Genomic DNA, 27,009 nt, shown 5'->3' on the forward strand with positions numbered 1-27,009 from the left:
GTACAGAGAGTGGCGCAACAAAAATATAACATAAATAAAAAAGAACATAGATTATATGCTTTAAAATAATTATATATAATTATGTAGCGCTAAATAAAATTCATGTTTTTAACAAATATAAGACTGAAATATAATTTCTAACAATAAGTGCGATAATTACGAAAATCTATTATATATCTACTTGAATGCATTCCTAGATCGAACAAAAACGTCGAGAACAATTTTCTCACGGTATTGAGTATCCTCTTTCTGGATCTTCGCGACCGAATCTTGAGAATCGCCGTTTCTTGAGGCACCGAAGCAAAAAGGAGAAAGACTGTAATCATAAGGGATCGTTTTACCCGTGTAGCTTTTCGCTTTTTATGAAGCTAACTTTGGTTGGAAAGTAATTTCCATCGACATACGACTGCGTGAATGAGAAAAAAAGGATCTTCGGAATTCCGGCGGAGGCGTCTTTAGCCACTTTTCATTATACAGCTACTTTCACGACCGCTTGCAGAGCCAAGGATATTGCGCGTGTGAAAATGTGTTGCCTCAGATTTCAGTTTCATTGTATTCATCTCTTTGATTCGCCCCCCCCCCTTTCTTTATCTTTTTTGTAAGTTTTTTCTGCTCGCTGAACTTTTACGCTTTCGGATGCCTTAGAATTTTGATTAGATGACTCAGATTTGTCCCGTTACATTTCTACGATGTTTCTAAATTTTCTTATACCTGCTCGAATTGAGATTTAAAGCTACAAAAGCTAAACAAATTTAATGGACACATGATATTATTCTTTGTAAAGTTCGACGTTCATTTTTGTTGGGAAAAAGAGATTTTTATACGCGATTTTTATGTTATAAGTGGTGGGGTATGAACAGCCTCTTGCGAATTAAGCCCTGAATTAATCAGGCGCAAATTAATAACGGGATCCTATTTATCGCTCCATTTGGCGAGAACATTATTTTAACAGAATTTTAATTCAGTTGCTGAGAGATAACAAATATTGAAATTTGAAGATATCGGAAAAGAAGCCCCGTTTCCTCATCTCGACTATTTTTTTCTTAAAATTTCACTACGCGAGAAATCACGACAGTTGATATATTCTTCCCTTTTCTAACTTTACGGATTTGTTCGCGAAGACATGTGTAAAATATATAAAACCTCGACTGTTACAATGTATTTCAATTTTCCATCAAAATCCTATAATTCGCAATCAATATGGCACGTGCAATATTGAATATTAAATAAAAACATAAATTCTACATTTTAATATCGAATAACCGATAACACCGTTCCGTGCTTTCGAAAGTGAAGCGATACGCTATCGCCACATATTGTTCTTGCAAATTTAATTCTATGTTATCAACGAGGAGACGAATGCCCGTGTTTAATGTTTAACTGTATTTACATTGGCTTGCATTTCGATGGAATTATCACCGTGTCTGGTTGCAATGCGAATAATCGAATGATCTGCGGGTAAAAATGTACATAGTACGCACGTATCCGTCGCGGGAGCACGTATGTGATGAGCGTGCGGCACGTACATTTATGCGCCTTATCATCTCCGTCAAAGGGAAACTTTCGACAATAGCGAACAATTTGTTTAATCAGCAACCGGTAGCGGCCAATTAGTACGCGGCATTCGCAGTAAATCTCACCTAAAGGGACAGTTGGTCTAATTAGAAATCCACCTCTCTCTAACGTATCCCCATTTAATTCACATCCCACTTACGTATCTTCCTCGTCTTGCCCGCGTGACCTACTATAGAGAGGTAATTCCTCTATCGATTCGTAAAATATATAACTGATAGCATTATATCTGTCGATTTACACGTATTTTCCATATACTTTTCCATATACTTTAATATACTAGCGATAAGATGGTAATATATTAAACTATGTGTGTACGTGTGGGTATATGTGTGTTGAATTTAATATTTAAAATAATTTATTCTCAAAATTTGTATTCTTGCGCAAGTCCTTTTATTATAAAGAAAATGCAGAATACTAACAATTATTACCGATATGTTAAAATTAAAATGCCTTTCACATCAACGTCTACTGACGTCTATTACTATATTAAAAAGAAAGAAGATGTAGATGGTAAATGCCATCGCGAGTAGCATTAATGCAAAATATGTATCTAAGTCTTCTGCATATATCTACATAATTATTTGAATGTCACTGAAACGCCTACGCTTTTACATTATAAATGTAAGATGGCTGAAACACTCATTATTATTTAATCGAGTAATTTAGCTTACAGATAAATATGTAAAGTGTCACCGCGATTACCATTACGTTTTTGATTTGCAAATTCTTTCATGCATTTGCGACAGGTCTTTCATAAAAGAAAAATTTTATTGAGGATCTTCTTTGATAGCTAACTCGTGTTTATATTGTTTTTTAATATTAAAGTTAAATGTTTTTGTAACTAAGTTGAATTAATTAACTTATTGAAATAAAGTCTACTTAGTAGTAATTAAAGATTAAGGTTTTATTTCTGCTAACAAATCTGTATGTAACTCTAAAGCTCAGTTTGTGAAAAGTCTTATTTTCTATTACTCATAATTCAGAAAACGAGAATATTTCACACGAGTACGATTTAAATTGATCAAAGAAACTATAAAATAAAGGAGGGCAGTCCCAAATATTTTGTATAAAAATTCTTGAGTATAAATAGAGTATAATATCGAGCCAGAGAAAAGTGTGTTCCGAAGCAGGACCTGATGCAATCATAACGTACAATGGAAGCCGTCTTAGTGCTGTTTCTTCGCATCTCGTAGATTGAATCAATTTATATCGTCGACAATATTGTGCAAAGCTTTCCTCGGACTTTCGCAAACTCAATTAATTCACTCGATCTGATAGAACAACTTGTGTTTACAATCTTTTCGAAAAACACTCTTGCGATGAAAAATCTCGTATTTTATCATTGTCTGAATTTGCCAGAAGAAAAACAAACTAAATATTCTAAATATTAAAAATTTTGTGATATTTTTTGAAGTTAGTGGTATATACTTTTGAAAAAATATTTTTAAAAAGAATCACAGACACAGAAAGAGAGGAAACCTTAAACATTAAACCATATGCAAATCATATGAAGTAATATATATCTATATCCGAAAATATAATATATGACATAATTTTGAAAAATTAAAATATATGAACATTGTTCAAATCTTCTTTTATGTTAAAAAATAAATAGAAAAACATTGAGAATAAATACATATGTTTAAAAGAGCTTCTGTCGTTTTTTTGATATATTAATAATATCCTGAATAAAACAATTTTGGAAAGAAAAATTAGATAAAAGTCTTTATATTCTCAAGTCATAAAAATATTATGTAGAAATGCATATTTGTTCGATAAGCGCTAAGAGAAAGAATTCTCAAGAAAACTCAGAGATTTTGTTGCCTAATAATTGAGGTATCTCGAGGTATCCTGAGACAAGGTTGGAGAGCTTTCGAGCTCTCTCAATGTCTACGTAGGATTTCTTTTTTTCTTACCCATTACAAACGAGTTATCGTAAAAATATAACACTTCAAAAATAAATAGGGTGTTTTATTTTTTAACCTTTATTTAATCATATTTGATCACCCAGCTGTAGACTATGGATCTACCAGTCAAAACTTTATCCAAGTAAGTCTTTTAAGACGATCATTAAAGTTACTTAAACTTTTTTAAATGTGAGATAGTTTAGACCGGGGAGAAAGTGGATATAAAGCGTTATTTCCTTATGAAATTTAAAGTAAATTTTTATGAGTATTGTTGGATTTTCTCTTGAACAAGAGAGAGAGAAAGAGAACGCAGGAATACCTTTCGAGCTGCGATACCAATGAAAATAATATTTCACTAAAATTTAGAAATGAAAAAGTTTTTTCGTTACTTAATTTGAAATAAACCTCAATTTAATATATTTTTAATTTGTAACTTAATTATTGAAAGATACTAAAAATGGTAATATTAAAAACTTCATGAGAAATAATAATATCGGCATTTTTACATTAAAAGAGAATTACTTTTAAATTTTTCAATGGAACGATGCGTTTATTTTTCGTCAAATTCCCGGACAATGTGTGTATTTTAGGTTTTTCTCGCGGTTCAATATGCAGATCAGCGTTCGATTTTCAATAGATGAAGATACTCTTGACGAAGCCCTTGTAAGCCTCGTGTAAGCGCTTGCAAATGGATCAAGCAGCGGAAACAAATAGCTTGCGATACGCTCTAATTGGTACACATATGAATACATCCGAAATGACGTGTATACAAGAAGAAGACAAATATACTCGTAATTCTAATGATCTTCCATTAACATAGCTGTTGTTTGAAGTTTATCAAAGTTGCGTTCAGATTAATTAATGGTTCTTTAAAATAAATTCCATTGGTGGTTCAAATGTGTTGAACGCGGTGATGCTTTCACGTGCCGAACGGGTTCCCAAAACCCGAAATATCGCGACGATCACTCGGCTTTATCGCGATTTTATCCAGGAGGAGCCATCGGAGCGGCTGGTGAAGCCCTACCAACTACCACCGGTCGAGCGAACTACCATCGGCGGCGGAAATTTCGAACGTCCGATAGCTATCTAGTATCTACATATCCGTTTATACGCTTGTCCATTTCTCGCGAAAACACGCCGTTATCGATCTCGTAGATATATCGCTGCCATATTTAGCCGCATTCAAAATTCATTCAGCCGTCGGGATTTCAACCTGTGTCTGTATGGCCGATGCGACGCGTGTAAGCGCGTATGTGCAAAAATCCAACGTATCGAGCGTTCACTTTCGTGCCTGCAAAATATCTCGCTTTTGCCATCAGCCGTCCCTCTTTTTCTCGCAGATCCACTTTCCCATCCTCTCCCATCCTTCTCACACTCTGCTGCTTTCTCTCTCTCTCTGTTTCTTTATCCTTCTCTTTTTTTCCTCGTGCGCAATCTCTCTACATATGTAAGAATCCTTTTGACTGGCATTGTGTATATAGCGGGACAACGCCGGATGAGAAAATCCTTAAATCCCCTTCAGCCTTCAGCCTATATTCGGAGATAATGGCACATAATGACTATCGCGTATAATGTCGAAACGATCGAGTCAAAGTTATTGAGCGAGCGAGTCAAGCAGCGGAGGAGAATTAAACGTCTTACAATCCGAGGTTCACGAGCGTAATAGCGTCGTATTTCGCGAAGGAGTTACAGTGGAGCTGATTGAGAAAATACAAAAATAGCACGCGCTTGTTGTCGTATTGTTGCGTAAACTCAACGATCATTGCACTGGCGCAATTACTATTAAATAAATCTGATAATTATTATAATGGCAGGGAGAAAAATAGGAGGAAAACTATAATAATATTATTAATGCAAACATATCGAGTCTTCGCATGTGCACAGTGAAATATTCGTTTCACACCAGATATTCCGTAAACATGTCAACTAAAAAATTTAAATCATCAGCAAATAGGAAAATATGAGTATTTTATCTGGAGATCGAATATAAACTGCACGAGCGTCACGACGCCTCGACGTACCGAAAATTAAAAGCAAAAAGGATACGCGCCGCGATCATAAATCAATCTGTTATTTTAGTATTTATAGCGTGTGCATTTATACATGACTGCCGGTCATGCGCGAGAACACATAGATCGGACACATCGCGTGTGACAACCCGTTTCGCTTAAATCATGCACGGAAACTTGACGTCGGATGTTCGTAGCTCGTCAGAAAAGAAAGAGAGGAGGGAGAGAGAGAGAGAGAGAGAGAGAGAGGGAGAGCGAGAGAGAGAGAGAGAGAGAGCGAGAGAGAGAGAGAGAGAGAGAGAGAGAGAGAGAGAGAGAGAGAGAGAGAGAGAGAGAGAGAGAGAGAGAGAGAGAGAGAGAGAGAGAGAGAGAGAGAGAGAGAGAGAGAGAGAGAGAGAGAGAGAGAGAGAGAGAGAGAGAGAGAGAGAGAGAGAGAAAGAGAGAGAAACGAAATGGAAATTCAGTTACGGAAATCAAGGGCGTACGTAAGCAACCGAATCGAAACGACTCTTTATTAAATCGTTTCCAAGTAAGATCGTAGGGTCGTACCGAGCACTCGACATTTAATTCCTCCTCTCGACCAGAGGAGGAATTAAAACCCTCTTGATAACATTTTCCTATCGTGGAGAGACGAAAGCGTCGTTCTTCGATTACGTGCTCTTTCTAGTGAAAGAAATGCTTACCGCGAGGAAACTCTACATTCGCATTCTACCCTAAGCGGAACCTCGAAACAGCTTTAACGAAGACAAGCGATTCTGTGGAAGTAACCGCTTCATGGTTTTACTTTCGAAGTAAGAGTAATTTCATTTATGCATGGCACGTTACTAAGTAAATACCAGGGATTTTAATAACGTAATGACTTAATTTTTACATCCATTCTTCGTATATTCAAAACAATTTGTTATAGAGCTCAGCAGTAACATCATTTGCCGCTGCTCTGTAGTTGTTCACGATTATCCCAAAAATTATCGAAAATATAATAGCACAAATATGTTATAAGAAAAGAAATTAATCCGGAACGTTTTATGAATTAAACGAATACATCTTCTAACAAAATTTATATGTTTTAATAAAAGAGACACTTATAATGTCAACAGTAATTATTATAATGTCAAGTAAATCTTGGTGAAGGCAATATACATAATTTTTTTTGACAAAAATGTACGTCTACAAGATACGTCTAACTATTAAATAAAAAAAGAAGAACGTAAAGAATTTGTTATGCCTCATTGCCGTGGAAAGCGATTTTGTTAAGTTGTAATATCCACCCTCTAACGTGTCATGTATCATTATTTTATATTCCCGGCTACATCTTGGCAGGCGGTCTTTCGTACTGCACGATCGATACTTTTTTCACGGCGTAAGAAAAAAAATCAATGAATTCCAATGTCAACCTTTCGACAAAAACTCTGGTACGTTGCAAGCGTAATTGCGTTCCCCTTGCAGCGATATATAATGTACGTACAAAGGAGACTGCCCGTGTTGAGCGAAACTAAATGTCACACTCACTATACCTTTCTCGAAAAAATAAATTATAAATAAGCGATACAAGAAAGTATTGTTTCTTAAATAATGGTATTTCTGCAACTTTTCGATTATATCTTGACCTTAACGAATCTCGTAAAATTCGTGCATGTCCTGTGCAAATTATCACAAATTATTTAATATTATTAGAGGAAAGTGCCCTATTATGAGACAGGATCCTAATATGAGATATGTTAAGCTAAGAGGCCCTAAGCTAATAGGCCCCGTCTGTTGATCCCATCATGAAAAAACCCCGCCATCTCATATTAGGATCCTATCTTATAATAGGACACTTTCCTCTATATTACAGAATAATAATACTTTATATAATTTTTATTCTGATGAAAATTATATGAATAGTTTTATAAGACTTGAATATTGTAATATCGACGATTTCAGGAATTCTAATATTCTATCTAGATTATAATGTGTGATATAATAGATAAAAATGTAAAAAGTAAAGAGCGAATAGTAGTGAAAAATAGTAGAATGTTATAGATCAAAATATAATAATCATCACGTTTTGTAGAAATTCTACTCTATTGCAAAGTTTTATGACTTTGGCTTTTGTCGTACAGACGACCGCCTTCAATCTTCGATCTTCCAATCTCGCCCATCTTTATCCCAGGCGATCGACACTTTTTCCTAACCCGTCATAAGAAGAACATGTAAGAGAGATAGCGAAAATCCGTCGTGTCACTCTGCAAAATTACATCATGTCTTTGTCAAAGTCATATAAAGAACTCTCACATTACGTGCAATAAATATATTCAAAAATTACGATTATTAAATTATAAAATATTTCTCATGTGAAATATACGTACAATTAAGGAAATAACTGAAGATATATCACAGTCTCTTAATAAAACTTTTCTTTGTCACAACAAATAAGTTATTATTTTTTACTCGATCATAAGTATTAATGATTCAGCAGTTGTATAATGTTTCTTTTCTAACTAAATAAATGTATGAAGTATTCATATAAATTATTTAATCATGACTTATGTCGCTTGCGTGATCTTCAATTTGATATTAAAAAAGCTATAATATTTATAAAATTTAATTTGTAAATTTTGTGTGGTACATTCCTCTGTTTCCTACTTTACGAGATAATGGTATCCCGTTTCGTGGAATATTCAATTAGCATCTTTGCATTTAATGAAGACGAACGCTCAAGCAGCGTCGGGATAACCGCAAACGTTATCTAGTTACTTGCAAATCCGCATCTATCTGATACGGGCGTAGGAAATTTCCTTTCATTTGGAGATGTTTGTGACCGAAACTGCATACTTTCAAACGATGCAATTTAACAGTGATTTACAAAAGTTTATCGTAAACTGCCTTATTTATTTATTATTGAATTATAAAACACATTTTTGTTAATTGCAATTTCATGCAATAACAATTTGCTATATGCTGAGTTCACAATTGAAAATAAATTCTCCTATTTCATATAACTATGTCAGAAGAGCTTCCCGAAAAAGATGAAGGATGGGCACAAGACGTGAATAATATTCGTTTCATGCTCCTTATATTTCCATTTCGTACAATATATTATCACGAAAATATGGTAAATTAAATTTCCATTTGAGAGTCCACGATGTTAAGCCGATTATTTTTTCTTAATGAGAAAGTAATAATAAAGAAAAACTCGGTCGGAATAATGCAATATTCATTATCGATAATGGATGGAGGAATATAAGAATATTATATAAAGCAAATTTTAAATTAGCTAATGAAAGATGCGGAATTTTGCAATAAGTCGCAAGAGCTGTAACAACAATAACAGCAATAAAATCATCTTCAATTTTTCTTTGTCTCTTCAAACCAATCTTTGAAATTATAGAAAAAACGAAAACTAAGTAAATTTTTTCTAAAATTTTTCAAGTATCAAAAATTGTTTAATATACATTTTAATTTTAAGATTTCAAATGTTTGTTTTATAAAATGAATAATTCATCTTTTATTAATACAAAAATATATTATTTTATCTTATTTTAATTAAAAAATGTATATAAAATGGATAATGACAATACTGCAACGATGTGGCTGTAATTAGAATAATTACAGAAGTAGTAAAATCGAAGTATGTACGGACATATTCTAGATATGTACGGACACTCGGACTTTTCATAGTATCTTTTATCTAGACACGCGTAGTATTTGAGTCAATTGATAAACCATCATTCACTGAATGTTAAAGCATCAATAACTCATATTTTTATAAAAGATGGACCTATTCTTACATCCGCATCTTCGATCATTTAAGTGCTGATTTTAAAACCATAACGATATCGAACAATGTAAGAAAATGTATTTTGTACGGTATATATATTGCACGGTACAAATCAATACATACTTTGTGGATATATCAAATTGTATAAAATACATAAAATTATGTAGAAAATTGAGTTTTTTAAATTTACACATTATTAACGAACAAGAATTTTATCCCAATATGTATTCCTCTCTTACCATATTTCGATAAACTTTTTTATATAATATTCAGAACGGGAATTAGAATATTACGTTGAATATTTATATACAAGAAAACACAAAAATAAACTTATCTTTGATCAAAATATGTATTAGTACCATTCTTTGCCCATATTAACTGAAACTGTAACGCCATTATAGTCTTTATAGTTACAAATGTAGTCATCACGATACTTTATTTCTTATCTGTTATCGTTCTATTATTATTGTCATTTGTTATCTTAATGTCATATATTGATTTCTTATATACGATTATATAACAAAGAAACAAACGTAAAAATAGTGGCAATAATGACCAAATAATGCAAATTAATTATTGCTAATGGAAAACAAAGTAACAAAAATATATATTATTTTTAGTGATTATAAACAATATATCTACTACTAAAATTTTCAAAAAACTTTAAAAAAAAATTATTTTTATTTGGAGTTGCACATATGATTTATATATTCTTTTATTTAACATATTTGAAAACATTAATACACGAAATATATAAGAATATAAATTTTTAAGAAAAAAGTTAAACAATATAATAAAAAGCTATATAATAAAAAATGTTTAAAACGATAATTAAATGTTTTACATATTTATAATATATTTCAATTACACATATATTATTTCTTACTGATGTACATTTCTTTGTTCGTAAGTAATATGTAATACTTATATAAGTATAATTTACGTGTAAGTTTTTACATTGCTTAAATATAAATCTTAATATTTTTAAATATGCCTTTGCATGTATGCTTTTAATTTAAGAAATCAAATAGATAATCATTATTACGTTAGAAAAAACTTTATTATACCATATACACATTTTTTTTAATAGTTGCTAATTGATATATCGATTTCAATATATTTTATCGAAAATTCGATAACTGTATTTTATTTTATTGAAAAGCCGATATAAATTGAAATCGAAAATAAAATAATTTAATAATTTATTTCTAAGCAATCTTAATTTCTTTCTTTCAAAACTTACCTTGTACCGTGGACGATTATAGTCCTCGATCTCTTTTTTATTTTTTCAAGGCAACCTGCATCCGTCGCGTCCTACGAAATCTGCGATCTTGGCATTGTCAACGCGAGAAATTCTCTGCCCCGCGTGAATTTGTCATTTTGGATATTTCCATTACGGACACAATGTCGATTTTTAATTGCATCTTTGTTATCCGATAGAGAATTAATAGAGCGTATCGTCGAGTCGCTCATGGAATATGCGAAATGGAAAATTTATTGTCGCCGGTTCATTACTTTCTTGATGGCAAAGATTTCTATTCTGCTGAACCTCGTGGCGCATTCACCCGGTTGTGCTTTCGCTTGGCCTCATGGATGGTGTGTCTTCCTTGATAGGGAATCCCCCGTTCGCTTCACGTTCCGACGATGACACCCGCAAATATTGTACTAACACAAATCGTTCGCTCCGTCTTCTCTTCACGTGGCATCTTTGATAATCGTTACGATATTGCGGACTGACAGTCGCGGACTTTTCATCGGTTATTTATCTTCGAGATTTTCGACCATTTCCGACAGACTTCTCTATCCTCGAGTTGTGACAGGTACGAATGCTCCTAGCTGGATGTACTTACAAATTGCTTCGCCACCAAAACGCGCGTCGGAGAAATCTTCGCCCGGGAGAAACTCTCCCTCGTTGTTGGCACGCGGTACAAGATGTGAGGAACGGGGGATAACTTCTAGAGCACACGTGGAGCGAACGTGCGTACTATGTGCGTGGGTGGTAGCGTACTACTGAGTTTCACGTTCGCGAAAAGCCAATCCCGACCCACCCCCACCGCATCGGATCCTAGGCACCCTTCCAGGCCCTCTAGCACCCTCTTCGCCTCCCCGTTTTACCACCCAGGACTCGCGCACAGGCACGGTCTCCTCTCTCTTTCTCTCTCTCTCTCTCTCTCTCTCTCTCTCTCTCTCTCTCTCTCTCTCTCTCTCTCTCTCTCTCTCTCTCTCTCTCTCTCTCTCTTTCTCCCCCCTCTCTATCTATCTATCTATCTATCTCTCTATTTTTTCCCTCTTTTCTTCTCTCGGTCGAAAGCGAGTTTGAGCCTCTATTCGCTTCATCGCGACTACTATACACCCTGTCGTTTCGCTCCTCTCCGCTAACAATAACGCTCGCGACAATTTCTTTCACTCATTGGGTTTACCTCGCTTGCAGACAATTTCGCTCGACTGTCCTTTTAGAGAGAGGTAAAACGCCCGTCGGGCCAACGGCGGTTTGCCGTGCACAGGGTGTCTCAGATCCACCGCGCTACTTTCCGTTTACTTTCTAAAGTCAATTAAAAATTTAAAGTCAATTCTTAATTTCACGATTCTTCTTTATAACAAGAGTCTCGTGAGACGGAGCGTTTCACGAACGACTCTTTTGAAAACTGAACAGGAATAAGATAGGACGAATAAAATTAACGAAACCGATGAAAAAATTAGTAGATAAGGCTAAGAAACATTTTATATTTACATATCTACTTCGGAAAAAAATTTACGGAACGTAGGATAAGTACTTCTCCTTAGCAATTTCTTCCTGGGGTTGAAGAAAATTGTTCTTTAAAGGATATACTGGAACACAGTGATCGTAAGAAGCACTCTCTGCAGAAACTTTTTTTTACGAGGAAAAGTGCTTCTCTTAAAACACATTGTGTTTTTGTAAAATATACAAACAAACTTTTCAATTTGTTTTATTGGTACGATCCGAAATATATTAAAAAGGATTTTGTTTTGAAATCTCTCTCTAGTTTTTATTGTTTGTGAATTGATTGCACCAGCATATCTTTCCGAATTCTTTTTGATATACGGGCTACTCCAATATTTGCGTTTAATTTCTCCGTTCAATCGTATTTCTAATACGAAACGAATGATTACTTCACCATCAACGTCGTCATATAGAAAGGGATGAAACAGCGTTTGAAGAATAAATCCTCCTTTGTAATCTCTTCTGAGTCTTCCTTTCATAGATAATATCGCGATTATTTCTTTTTTTCTCCCGGCAGTTGCATTGTTTCTATTATTTTGACGTCATGTTCTTCTCGTACAAATGCAGAAGGATGTTCTGCTTTTCAATCTCGTAATGAGTCATCCTCGGGCAAAGAAGGGAAGAGTAACTTGGGAGGTCTTAAGGGCGCAACGATTAAGTAAATTAGCTAATTAAAAGGACTCGCTGCGAGTTAAATTTGAATTAAACGTATTAAACGAAACGTCGTCATGTTATAAAAAACACGGAAGCCGGTATAATTTCTGTAAGTGTCGGAGTAAAAACGCAAAACAGACATTTTTCTTTATGTGCAGCATCGACAATTATACTTACAAAAGTAGTCTTACATCTTCGAGCATAGCCGAATAACATTCATGTATCCTTAATGAGATCTAACGGTGCACCGAAGAAAATCCTTCGCACTTTCGATTTAATCAGCCGATATGATATTAGCTATCGTCAAAACGACCGATAAATCTATCAGGACAAAATCGCGATTTTTTTCTCCCGAAAATTTCGAGCATTTCTGGCTGACCTTTCACTTGTCTTCCTCTTGTTATACTCGAAACTCTTCGCTGATCGTCGCCAAGGTGAACAATCGTCGCTGATTTTTTATTGAAGGGTCTCTGACGAGATGGGTCATTTACAAGTGGCCGACAGTCGACGGTAAGGGCTTTATCACCGGGGCTCCGGGTTTATCTCCTTGACGACGTCGATATAGTCGATCGGAAACGTCGATGGTTACGGAGCTCAATTTACGGATGCAAAGTAACTTAAGAAACAATATGTAACATCGTTTAACGAATCATTATCATAAATATGATTTTCTATCTTTTCATGCTGTCGCTTGAACGGCTTTTAAAAAATTCATAAGTTGTTTTGTGCGACGCTATTATAGTTTTACTTTGATATAATGTGTCATAGTATTCGAGTATTAGCTCTAAATGTACGATTATAGAATTTGTATCACAAATGTCGGACATATCAACCGAAGATATCAGAAATAAACATATCGATAGAATCTTGTTTATGCAGATATTGGATACAACGGAATTCTCGAAGAATCTTCTAAAGTTTCGCGAGAGCGTCCGAAATTTCCCAGCAATCTCGAATATTAGCCGCTAGATCGAAGCGAATTACTAAGATCGCCGACGATCTGATGTGAGCCGAAAAATGTTAATATTGCTGTAGCGCAGTGTAGAATATTGTTGAAACGAATCTGGGTCATTTCTGATACGGCCAGAATTTCGCGTTCTATTAAGCTGTATAGTCTATTATGTCCATATGGCTCTTGTAAATCACGAAAGCAACAGAACTTCTTGGTGTTTCTTTATTTTTCCGACCGACATTCGACTCGATCTTGGACACGCGGTGTACAAATGCGTTCTTTTCTCGTTCAATTCTCTAACTGTAGCGACTGGCGCGAGCTGTGATATGTCATCGGCAAGGTCGCCAGATACATGTACCTGCAACAAGAATTACAAAATTAAAAACGTTACAAAGAAAAGTTACAAAGCTTTCAGAACTTTCATTTCAACAGGTGTAATATTAGCGAGAACTAACTTGAAATATCTTATAAAGTGGGGACACATAAATTGTTTGTTGTCAATATATATAGGTATATATATTGATTATAAAATATTACGAATAACATACTTTATATATATGCGTAGTATATTACCTTTAACACACGAAGAGACAATCTATTACAGCTCTGAAAATCAGCGCGTCAGGGTAACGATCGAGATTATTATCTCCACGTGAAAAATTAACTTCCTCATAATTGGACATGGCTCAGGATCAGTATTCCGCACCTAAGACAATCTCAGCGTAGATGATTGGTCGAGAGCAATAAATCTCGTTGCAAGGTCGAGGGATCCTTAGCTAAGAGAGTCGTCGAAAAAACGTCGGGATAAATGGATAAGGAGAAAACGGTAGGTAAAACGAAGAGTGAGAGAACGGCGCAGAAAGCAGCGCAGAAAAGACCGAAGACGGACGGCTCGCTTCTGAGTAAGATTTACAAAGCTGAGAGGGAGAAATAAATGTTCACCGCGCGACAAATAGACCCGAAGCAGGGATACTGTCGCTGGGAGCTCCGGCGCATTTTAAAAGGCACATTATACAGACAACCTAGATTATGTATTACATCGTCGTTTTAATAATACCGAGGGAATTTCAACATGGAATTTTGAGGATCTTGTTAAATCTTATTTTATTAAATATTTTACATAAATACAAGTATATATAAGTGGCATGTTTGAAATGTTATGCTTTTTCAGTGCTATTAATAGATAAGTGTCTAATTGATAGTTAACTCGTGTATACATATAATCTTTTTTTTAGAATAATACTTTTTTCAGAAAAAGGAAAAAAACCGATTCTACCTATCAGTATTAACAGGCTCAGGACACATCGATTTGCCTCGAATATATGAATATAAATGGAATTCTCTCGAATATTACCGGTAACCAAAATATTTTTGAAAATCGTGTAAATCTTGAATATTTCACAAGAACATTTTTTCTTTTATAACATTTTATGTTTCACAATTCACCCTTTATTTTATATAAATATGCAGACAACAATTTTATTTTCAAGAATCTTGAGTGTTTTAGATAATAGAAATATATTTCTTTTGTTATAAAACGCTATTTTATATTATTTCATGCAAAGACGCGAGTAACAATTTTATTTTTATGGATTTTTAATGCTTTCAATCGCTCAGATATCCAACTATTTTTGAGGAAAGATTTTTTAGACATTTAAATATTTAAAGGGTTTCAAGATATTTAAAATTTTCTAAATTTACCAAGTTTTTCCAAGAACTCCCGGTTTCCTATAACATCCGCAGTAATTCGAATTCTTGCACGATGATATTGCTTGAGAACTCTTTCGAAAGAGGATTTTGAACGCCCATCACTATGTATTGACTCTTCGATACGACTTTTATCCGACATTTTGATCTCACCAGTGCTTTTACTTCGTTCATCTAGTTTTCCAGCTTGTTTATCGGTGTTACATGCTCGACTACTGTCAGGATGGACTGCAAACGCCGAAGATACTCGATTACAGAAGGCAAAATGTCGGGGCGTTGTTATAACACCGTTAGCATCCCTTGACCGATCGGGTAGGCGCATCCGCCTGATATTTAGCGGGGGCTAGACGACTTCCAACTTTTATTTGACTAGACTAGCCGGCGCCCTGGCTCCGATAGTCTGGCCGTTACCGCTAAAGGGGGACAACGCAGACGAAGTGACGAAGCGGAGTGGGAGTCGGGATTATCGGCGCACCGAGGCGGCTGGATGCGAGAGGGAGAGAGATGGCCGATGTGCCAGAGGGAGAGAGCCGAGTCGTAGAGATATCGATTCATCCAAATCCACGGTGCCGGCACAAATGGGTGCATGGACCGGCGGCCTCGCACGTCCATCGCGCGATACCAGATTACATCGCGTTATGTTGTGCAACGCGGGGGAAAGGCGGTTTCATACCCACCGTCCGCGCTCTCTCTCTCTCTTTCTCGCCTACCCTTCCTCCCCCCCCCCCATCTAACCGATGTAAATTCCATTATTGGCCGACTGATTCCGCCGTATTAAACGCGGCGACGCGTGTATATCGGTTACTCTCCCCATTTATACGGATCATCCAAACGACGCAACGCCCGAGCGTGGTTTGGTTGTTTCTCCAACGAAATGGGTGGGATATTCTGGGTGTTGTACCACGGAGAAAAAGACCGAGACAAATCCGAGGCTTCGTTTTATTCGAGCTCCTTTTCACGGGTACCGTCGTGCGTAAAAAAAAAGAAAAGATAAAGAGAGAAAGAGAATGATGTCTGGTTTGTGCATCTGGAAAAAACGCGCGTTGAGAGGGAGGTATGCTCGGAGATTCACTTGTTCTCCAATATCGCGGATATTTAAACGTACCATCCGTAACTCGATAAAATTTGGAAAGCGAACTTTTTTCAATAAAAAAATAGGAGTGAGCACTATAAATGCAACCAGATAATTTAATATTTTTGTACTCATGTGTGTGCACATGACGATATTGCTATATTGTCATATAACGTCAAATACTAATATTGTTATATATACCTACGTCATGAATATTAGTAAAGGATTAAGTTTTAAAAATCTCTTAGCCTTTCATGTAAAAATGCATTAATTAAATCCAGTAACAAGAAAATAATATTGAAATTTATTGAGATTTATGTAAAAACGATATGTTAAAATTAAAAGTTCACTTATATAGATATAGTTTATAAGATTATATATTATTTTATGGAATTAGAGAGAAGGAGACGTTCATTCATTTTAATCATTCATTGATAGCATTAGGCTACTGCGATTATTTGTAACAAACACGATAATTCGCCCATCAGCAACGAGAACTTTATTAGTTTAATGAAATTCGTTAGTTCCCGAATTTCCGGTCGCCGATTTGTTCTGCGCTGAAATATAATCCACCTTTCTCGGTTTTCCGATAACTTTAAAGCTTACACAAACAAAAAGAATAATTGAATTTTTCTCGAGAAAATAATCGTACTGTCAGCAAGCTGGCGCGGAATGAATTCTCATAGAGAATCGGTAAAATATTTGAGATGACCTCTCACTCTCTCTCTCTCTCCATTTCTGTCGCTCATTCCCTCTCTTCGAGGACAGATTAAAACTCGAAGGGGCCGAGATCGGCTGGCGATTTTTCTCCCTAGATGGCCTAGATCGCATCAAGCTGCGCTCTTCTCCATCTATATAGGTATACCCGAGTACACGCGTATATATCAGGAGAGCTTGTCAACTCCGCGCTTCCGACGCCGAAAGAAATAATTCGCCGATGCTTTTGTATCCTGAATGGCTATAAATTCAACTAAAACCTATCAGAAGAGCGAATTCTGCTCCTCGTACTGCGCATTCATCGTACTCGAGGATTCGGCTATGAAAAGATCAGTTTGTTAAATTTTCGTTGCACACTTCTTGCGTTTTATTGATAAATGAAAATTGATATGAAAATGTTGCAACTTAGATAAACTTTGCTTTCTCTTCAAAAGGATGTTTTCGTCGATAACGATTAGAATCTTTAACTGAAAAGTTAATTGTGTATTTAGATTTAAAAAAAATAAATTTTTGATCCTTACTTTTAAATCATCTTTCTAATGAAATATGCAATATAAAACGTATACATATATATTATAGAGATGTTCTTTCTTTTTGAAGTACCTATATTAAGTTTATTTCACATTTTTTCGCGTATTTAAGCGTTATATTACGCTGGTAATATTATACGCACATTAATTTTGCGAAGAAAGATTGAAGATAAATTTTTTCAACGCATTTTGTCATTATTAACATAGAGACATGAAATTGCCATCTTAGCTTGAACAAAATATTTCAGAAAATTAAATAGATTCAAAAGAGTCGCATCTTATTTAAAAACTCACAAACTTATTTTTAAGAATCATATTAATTTTAGAATATGCATTTACTCAATATTAATGCGTACACAAATATTAATATATTTATTATAAAAAAAAATTATATCGATGAAATTAAAATTTTCGTGACAATGTGACAGCCAATATGACATTTATGTTCCTCTGCAACCAGAATAGATATAAAAATCTACTGACTGTTAATTATCCTTTTGTCTTCAATTTGCATAGCTTGCTTACTGATGTTTTATTGTGTCCTCCCACTCTTCCCTTTATCTAAAAAAGCACGATTATTACATGCAATATAAGACAATTTTGTGCAATATGATTATGAATAATTATGAAAAGATTTATTATGTGACAAGTAAGTCTTTGTTAAATAATGAATTCAATTGTCATTTTATTATAGTATCTTGAACATAAAAGATCACATTGCTGTTAGAACATAAAACACTTTTCTTTTATAATACTGTTATTTTAATAATAATATGTAATTTTAATATTTAGCATTTTGAGATACAAAAAGAATGTTGATACACTTGTAAAGTTTAATTCTGTACATATTGAAGATTGAAGATAATAATAGTTAGTAAGACATTGAAAATGTGATAAATGCATTAAAAGTCTGCTACACTGTATAAACAACTTATAAGTTAGTTTGTTAAATTGTCTCTGGAAAATTAAGTATGCCACAAGTGAAGATTATATGCGATCTAAGATAAGAGAGTACGTGGAAGTAGTAGTAGTTTGCGTATACAATACAGAGATATTTTCGTGCAACAGGTGGCCATATCTATGAGGATTCAAATTAAACATCAAAATTTAACGGATTTTACTGCGTGTCTAACAACCTTGGTTTGTTAATATTTTATTTTATATAGCGTCGTCATCAAATATACATATATTCCTACAATCTTGATGTATTTTCGAATGTGCCATTTTCTTTTGCTTATTCTAACAAATAATTTAACATTATAAATAAAATAATATACAGAATATAATACCCTTTTTCCTCATAAAGTTATTATTAAAAGAATTCTGGCATAATGAACTTTTCCTTTTATTCTTCGATCCTATTAACTTTTGTCTTGCATGATATCATATTGCGTTGATAATTATGTTATATTATTTCTTATTATAAGTAAAAATTTCATAAGGTTTATACAGAAGTATCTAAGTTAATGAGATCTTGTTATCATTATTTCTTTCTCTTTTATCCACAGCGAATCTGTGAATAATAATTTCTGGCAAATTTTTTGGTAAACATTTTTTCAAATAATTTACACTTTACAAACTTGGTACTTTTAATGCAATTAAATTATATTTTACGCTGATACAAGGTTATAAAAATACATGGCGAATCTATTTCTAATACATTTCTTAATATAATCTTGACTTGTAATAATTAGCCTTACACGTGTGTGCAGTTTGTATTATTATTTAAATCTAATTAATAGAGAAGTCTAATTCTTGTTAAAAACAATTATACTGTTTATGCATAGTTACGTTAATATTCTTGGTCATTAAGGACACTCGTATTCACAAAATACATGGCATCGTTAAGAGTAACTGCATAAGATATGATCTTACTAATGATTCTTGCATTTAAGGATTTAGCATAATGGCTTAAATCCTATCTTACTCTACGAAATGTGTATATGTACATTAATGTACATATACACATGTAACATCGTAATATAAATTCGAGAATTGTATCTCTTTATTTCTTAGGGAGAGAAAGAGAAAAAGAAACGGAAGGAGAGAAAGAGAGAGAGAGCAACTTTAATTGTATAATTTTTGTTAGCTTTTTGTTTATATAAGAACTGTTTCAAACAAAATTTCTTAACGGAACTATTGATACCTATATCATTATCTTTCTGGCAAAAACACGAATGCCAAATGTACTTATATATATATATATATATATATATATATATATATATCTGTATCATCCCTTATTAAAGATCCTTTAAAATCTACAAAAAATTGCGTTTATAGATTACTTTTGTCGTTAAAATAAATATGCAATACCCAAATTCTCGAAAGATTACTAAATAAAAATTATCAAATACTTACGTTAGTTCTTCTGGCAATTTTAGGAACTGTTTAAAGTATAGTACATTAGGAATCAAGAATTAATTCAGAGAATACATCGCATGCGGATGATTCAATTTCAACCGAGAAAATAGAAATGAGAATCCAATTGATGACATCTATTTTCGATTAATATCTACCTTAATCGATAATATATTTCAATTTTTGTTTACGCAGGCAGTGAAGTATAATACGCAGAAATACGCGTCCGTTCGTTGCAAAATATATCCGCCTGTTTTAATTAATGCGCGTCGCTTTGTGTCTGTTCCGCGGTAAATTGCACGATTCTCGTCCCCTATCGCGCGCGAGGCGTGCCACGAATTCGTGAGTGGGATCGGTACGCAAGGTGACTATCGAGCGGTTTATTTCATCGAGGTAGCTGGCGGAAGGAAGGAGGAAAGGGGGCAAGAAGCTTGCGTTCCGAAATGCAAATTCGGTGTGGCTATACAGTACCGTTTACGACTTACGAGATCAACGCACTACTTGGATTAGGATAAGAGCTCAAGTCTGCGGAGCGTGCAAAAGTCGAATGTTGGAAATATTCTTCCTCCCTCGTCTACTCCAATTTATGCTGTTCTTACACACACACACACACACACACACACACACACACATATTATATACATTATATATATATTTATATCTCCGCAGACCCTTGAGAGTAGAGATAAGAAAAAAACGTAATGTAACAATATGATATAACGACAATTCAACTGCTACGCTTTTCTACAATAATAGGACGTACTAATAATGTTACATAAGATTATATGCAAAGTGACAATCCATATCTTTGTTATCTAATAAAATAAATTCCAATAAGCAAGAAAAAAATAAATGTAATTAATAGAAACGTTCTGTAACAGAAAATCAGTTACAGAAATACTTTATTTCCAAGTATTAATTACTTCGTATTGTCATAAGCTGGATGGAAATTTGAAGAGATGAGACAGACGTTGAAACGGATATACCGTCGGGCACACGTTATCTTCTCGTCGAATGCTCGTTATTTTTCCACTGCAGGGAACTAATAACCCGATATTCGGAGTCGGGTTAGTTACGAGATATCGAAGAACAATCGGAGACTCGCTAACACCGACCTTCCTACGCACAATCTCACGTCGCACCCTTAGAGGCAGACAAGATAGCGAACACGGAAGAGAACATCCCCATGTAACCTCGAGTTAATTCTCACCATATATCCTTCCTTTCGATATTTCCGAGATCTCTTTATCCATCTCTCTCTCCTCTTTCTCTCTCTCCCTCGTCCCCGCATCTTATCTCCGCGCTCCACCTTCCCAACGTCTCCCGTTCCTTCTACTCATCCTCCGTTGATCCGAGGACGACGAGGAGGAAAGGCGCGAGAGTCAGGTGCCAGTTACCGGCCCGATATAAAATATCGCTCCCCGTCCGTAAAGTAAGGTAAAGCGCGACCCCTCGGCCGTCTTCCTTTCCTCGCGGACATCGAAATAACGTGCCTCGTTAGCGCGTCGCCGTATATCTCCGGGATTTCTGATCTCTTCTGCCTCGTAACCCAAGCTCTATCGTACGAAATAACGTTCTACATCGAGACGCTTGAGTATATGAACCAATCGACCACGGACGGAGTATCGTGATCAAAATATTTTAACCGATTCTAACTGATACCTCACTCATAATTTGCATCTAGAAGCGAGGCGAGATCACTAAGCACGAACGCGAAATGGAACTTCAATTCGTCGTTCAGTTTCAAATAGGCCATCAGGCAAACTAACGGAATCCTCTTTTATTTGAAGCTTACCAACTTTTAGTTAACTTACCGAGATTTATTGATTTTAATTTGAGTTACTGAAACGTTGAGTGCGAAAAGTTGTGACGGATGATGATCCCTGCACGCGACGATCCCACTGAAGAAGAATTTTGCAGATTTCAATGCTGCACTTCCACTTTCCGCAAATTTTGAGACAGAGACAAAACTTCTTCTGTTTACCTCGCAGTTATCAAGTACATTTAGAAATCGCACGGAGTCTAAGAAACTCTATCTATAGATACTATAGGTACCCCAGAAGGATTAATTGGAAGGATTAATTGGACGGAGATATATCCTCGATATATAGCCGAATAAGAAGCACCTTCCCCTTAAATCCCTCTGATCGGCCGATACGTTCATTTTGCCATTGATGGTATTAAAGTAGAGTAAACACAGCGTCTCATCCCGTCAGTCGAGCGAAAATGACCGCAGCAAGATATATAGGGCGCTTGGAATTAAGAGGATTTCATGGAAATTCGTTTCACTAAATAATCTTGGAAATAAAGGATTGGCTTTGCAATCGTTATATTTTGTTCCATTTCTTCCTAGCTATTGGGAGTTGATAAAATACGAGTTTTTTATTATTTTGTCAGAGCTATTAATAATATTAACACGTAGAAGTATATTAAAGTTAGCTTCTTTCTGTCCACATTTGATATTAAATTACATTGACGGATAAAAACAAATTTAAGAATTTTAATCAAATTCCCAATTTCTTGAAATTTCTAAGCATCCGACTTGACAGAGAAAAATTTCTCTAAAAAATAATTATAATTTTTAGATATTTATTTTTTATATAAGGTTCAACAAATATTTTTTTTTAGTCTTCAATTCTGTTCGGATCAGTGCATTAATGTGCAAATGTATGACTATATGTTACTGTTCACACAGCAAGCGTGTTATCGCCTTCATCATTGCGAACGATAATGTCAGAGATGGTATTTGGGACTGCAAGCTCTCTCTCTCTCTCTCTCTTCTCTCGTCTCCTCCTCTCTCCTCTCTCTCTCTCTCTCTCAGGAGAAGAGAAGAAGAAGAAGAAAAAGAAAAAGAAGAGAAAGAGAGAGAGAGAGAGAGAGAGAGAGAGAGAGAGAGAGAGAGAGAGAGAGAGAGAGAGAGAGAGAGAGAGAGAGAGAGAGAGAGAGAGAGAGAGAGAGAGAGAGAGAGAGAGAGAGAGAGAAAGGGTGAGGGAGAAGGGAGGGAGGTAGGGAGAGACACGATCGATCGAAACTCTAGAGCCGAAGGTGCTTGCCGTCGTGTCCGCGCGCGAGTTTTAATTTCCATCCCGGCACCTCCAGATTCCTCCAATTTCCGGTCCATCGATGGCGGAGGAGCGTGAAAAGGATCGTGCGGTCGCGAAAGCGCGCCTCGTTCAGCGCGTCGCGACGAGATAATAATTCATAAGGCCGGCAAAAAGAATGGGGACATCTCTCTTCGCGACATGTCGACCGTAAAGTCCGTATTCGCTCGGCCAAAATTTCGAGGTAGATTTTCTCTCCCTTTTACTGCCGCGCGTGCGGACTCGGCCGTGTAGTAGTAGTCAGCCGTCGCCGCTGACCTACAATTCCCTTCTCACCCAACCCTCTGCCACCCTGACGTTTCGCGATATTTCATAACTCGCGGCACGGGAAGCTCGTGACGTGCAATGCGTCGCGCGCAGACGAACTATAATAATGCAAAAACCGCGCAATTCTGTTTTTTTTCCGTTTCTTTTTTGAAAAGCGCAATAAGCGGTACCTGTTTCTCACGGGTGCCCACTTTATGACATCGCGTTTGTTTAGGTCACGTTTAGGTCGACGTAGAACAGCGTGAATGATAGCGCAGAGAAAGTCTGAAAATTTAAAAACATGAACACTCGACGTCGGGGTTTACTTTTAGCGAATTGAGTCGCGCTGAACTTATAGATACGTACGGAATTTTCGCACAGTTTACAGTAATAAGTATGTATCTAAGTAAGTTTCTTATAATCTGTAACTGTAATCAAATATGTAAAAAAAGAACTATATAAATGACTTTAAAGAAGACTTTAGAAGATTTTAATTGTTTTAACATAAAACTTACTAATTTTCCCCACATACATATACATGTATACGAGATATCGCGCTGTCTTACGTATATACGAAACGACGAAATTGTCTTACAATTAGTAATCCCACTTAATGCTAAATGAAAGAAGAAACGAGAGTTCTTTCTCCATTCTGTGAGGAGAGAATCGAGGTATCGATTAGTAAAATTACGGGGAATTTATGCGCGCGAGAGGCAATGGCATCGATTAACACCGTTCGCGATCAAACTCGAGTAAAGATATTATTGTGCGGAAATCCTGAAGCATATACGCGCACGCTCAAAGGAGAAATGAGAAGAGAGAAACGACAAGGAAGAGATTGCTTTGTGGTGCGATTCCCTTTTTCCTACTTGATATAGTGAAAGAGCGGATGCACACGTAAAGACCCTCCTTTTCTGATGTATACAAATAAACATCCCTCCCGCACTTTGACACTTATTTGCCACTGGCTGGAACGTGATTCTGCACGACTTACGTTCGTTACAGCGTATTAACATCCATTACCACATTCTTTCGCGTCCGTCACATTCATTACAAAGAAAGGCCTCATCTAATTTCCCTAGGATCGCGCCACAAGTTTTTTCGGCGTATCACGTATGATGAGGCAGCGGTTCCTCGAGGCGAGCTTTCAAAGAAAACCGCCCGGACGGAAGCACCCCGAAGCAAATACGATGAGAGAAAACGAAGGTCTGGAAAAACATATATTGATCCAAGTATCCATCGACACACATTAATAATAAATTCCGACTATTTGCTTGAACGATCGAGATTTTTAGGGAACTCTATTCACGCACAAAGACGCCTGTTTGGTCAACTAATTACTTAGGCGCTCATTTCTGTAATAATAAAGAGATGGACTATGATAACGGAGCATGTAGCTCCATTAGCTTTAGTAAATTTTACCTTGGCTTTTTTGATTTAATATCGTAGCGACCGTGCTCCCTCAAAGAATTAGACGACTTTATAATTAAACGAGGTTGCTTTACGACTGCAATATTATTTTGTAACGATCTTCCGAGAAGGAATAAGCATGAACTCCAGACGCTATATTAAATGCTCGATTTTTTAAATTATTACCAGAATAAATTATACACAAGATAATTACGCATTGCATTTAATATTAATATGACAAAGTTTTGGTTAATATGACAAACTCTTAAAGATTGTTTGTTGCGTTACGTGGCGCAACAACAATGGAAGTCAACAAAAACGCAAGTTGTGTCGCTTTCGTAGATAAAAACACCGGACAATGTAGGCTGTAGACCATCAACTATATTAACCACGGATGTTCCATGAAGGGCAATTTCTTTATCAGCAACGGTAAGCAGGGAAACGTCCTAAAAGTTTACGCCAAGAAACGGATCGGCCCGTTAAGTTTCACGGAATCAATGCAGACGACGCTCGCCGATCATTTTAAAGATACCGTTGGTAAGAAAGCCAGTGTCTGCTCGAACATAATCAGTTAAAAATAGCGTTTAAGAGAAAATAACAAACAAGAAATAATAATTGCAAAACCTTGTCGAATAGACTGTGACATTTTCTGCATTTCATCTTGTAGGTTTGGGTGGTATACTCGTGGCGCAAAACGGAAATCTGCTTCAGTCTATTATACCGTAAGATTTTCCACAAATTTCGCTAAAATCAAAGACCGCAATCTGCAATTGGTTTCGCCACTATAACATGCAGACGCCCATGACAGCCGTTGGGACACTCGTCAACAAGAACACATATTTTCAAAAGAAATTATCACATATATAAGTTATTTATACGTAAATCACATGTAAATGAGAGATACGAGAAACCATATTACTGCATGTATATACTTTTTATCAGATCGATTACTATTAAATAGCAGGTTCAGTTTCTCTCTTTATATTGCAATTAAACATGTCTATCCACGTCTTTTAAATTAAACTTTTTACGGCAAAGTCGTATAAAATAAGATATACTGGACTTCAGTAAGACTTCAGTGTTAGCAGTAGCATCAATAGCTTAGTACTTAAACTTTAAGAGTAATTACGAATTTTATACTTTGCAGCCTATCTATACCTCACGCCGCAGTGTTTCCACGCTTTCTCTCACAAAGGATTAGGCGGCCATTATTGCATCGATAATACGCCAGACACAATAGAGTACCTAAGATATTTCAGTTTAGCGAAAGAGCTCCATCATGTGGATCAAGCAAGTCCATTCTCTCTTAAATATTAAGCAAAATTGATTTCTTTGTGAGTGCTTACTTGTGTAGTCAGAAATTTGTGTAATATATCATGCGATATATTTGTGATAAAAATCGAAATGTATCATATTAACACTTTTGGCACAAAAAATAACTTTTTCATCTTAGAATTGAAGAGATCGATACGCGACACATTAACATTTATATATATATGTTATTGACGTCCGAGAGATGCACTTTAATCTCTTCAACATTCTTTTTATATGAACTATACTCTATAGAAAAGTAAGAATAAGTGTGCATACATATAATCTATATAATATTATATGATATTATATATATAAATTAAATATGCATGCATACAGTATATATACATATATGTAATATATATAATTTGTATAATTATATTATATTATATTCTCTCTCTGTATTTATATTATATTATGTGATATAATATAATATAATATAATATAATATAATATAATATAATATAATATAATATAATATAATATGATGTATAATATAATATAAGTTAGAAAAAGTTCTTTTTCTAACTTGCTTGCGGTAATATAAAAGATTGTTTCTCAGCACGTGTCGGAACGGAAGTTACCGTGAATTCTTGCTTTTCGATATAATGTGATAAAACTACGATAACTTTTGGGATAAGTTATACGCAACATGAAATAACTCCTGTTCTAGGATACAAATTAGTATATAAACTAGCCCAAAGTTTTACGCTTGCCGTAGGCCATAAATATCACGAGGCGAAGCAAGAAGAACGACTAGTATACAATGTAATATAAGGAACGTATTAAGGAATTACTTAGTTATTGCATGTTAAGAAGTTTTAATCAAGTCTGGAGAATAATACTGAAAGTAGATAAATAATACTGAATAATACTGAAAGTAGATAAGTAATAAATTTTTATTTTTGTCGTAACTTTTTACATAAAAATTTAATTCAAAGTTTAATTAGCTTG

At 35.2% G+C, this 27,009-nt stretch overlaps 1 protein-coding gene across 1 annotated transcript in view; it reads right to left on the minus strand.

Annotated features, from left to right (window-relative positions):
- Nucleotides 1-15,996, minus strand: part of LOC139780206 (uncharacterized) — a 47,834-nt gene extending 31,838 nt beyond the window's left edge. The window contains 3 exon segments of the mRNA XM_071718746.1: nt 10,495-13,958; nt 14,174-14,306; nt 15,302-15,996. The gene's annotated coding sequence lies outside the window, so the exon portion shown is untranslated.
- Between the last annotated feature and the right edge of the window lie 11,013 nt (nt 15,997-27,009).

This window comes from Temnothorax nylanderi, unplaced genomic scaffold, assembly GCF_030848795.1.
Source record: "Temnothorax nylanderi isolate EJ_2023f unplaced genomic scaffold, tnyl_v1.0 TNYL_tig0007_pilon, whole genome shotgun sequence".
NCBI classification, from domain to species: domain Eukaryota; kingdom Metazoa; phylum Arthropoda; class Insecta; order Hymenoptera; family Formicidae; genus Temnothorax; species Temnothorax nylanderi.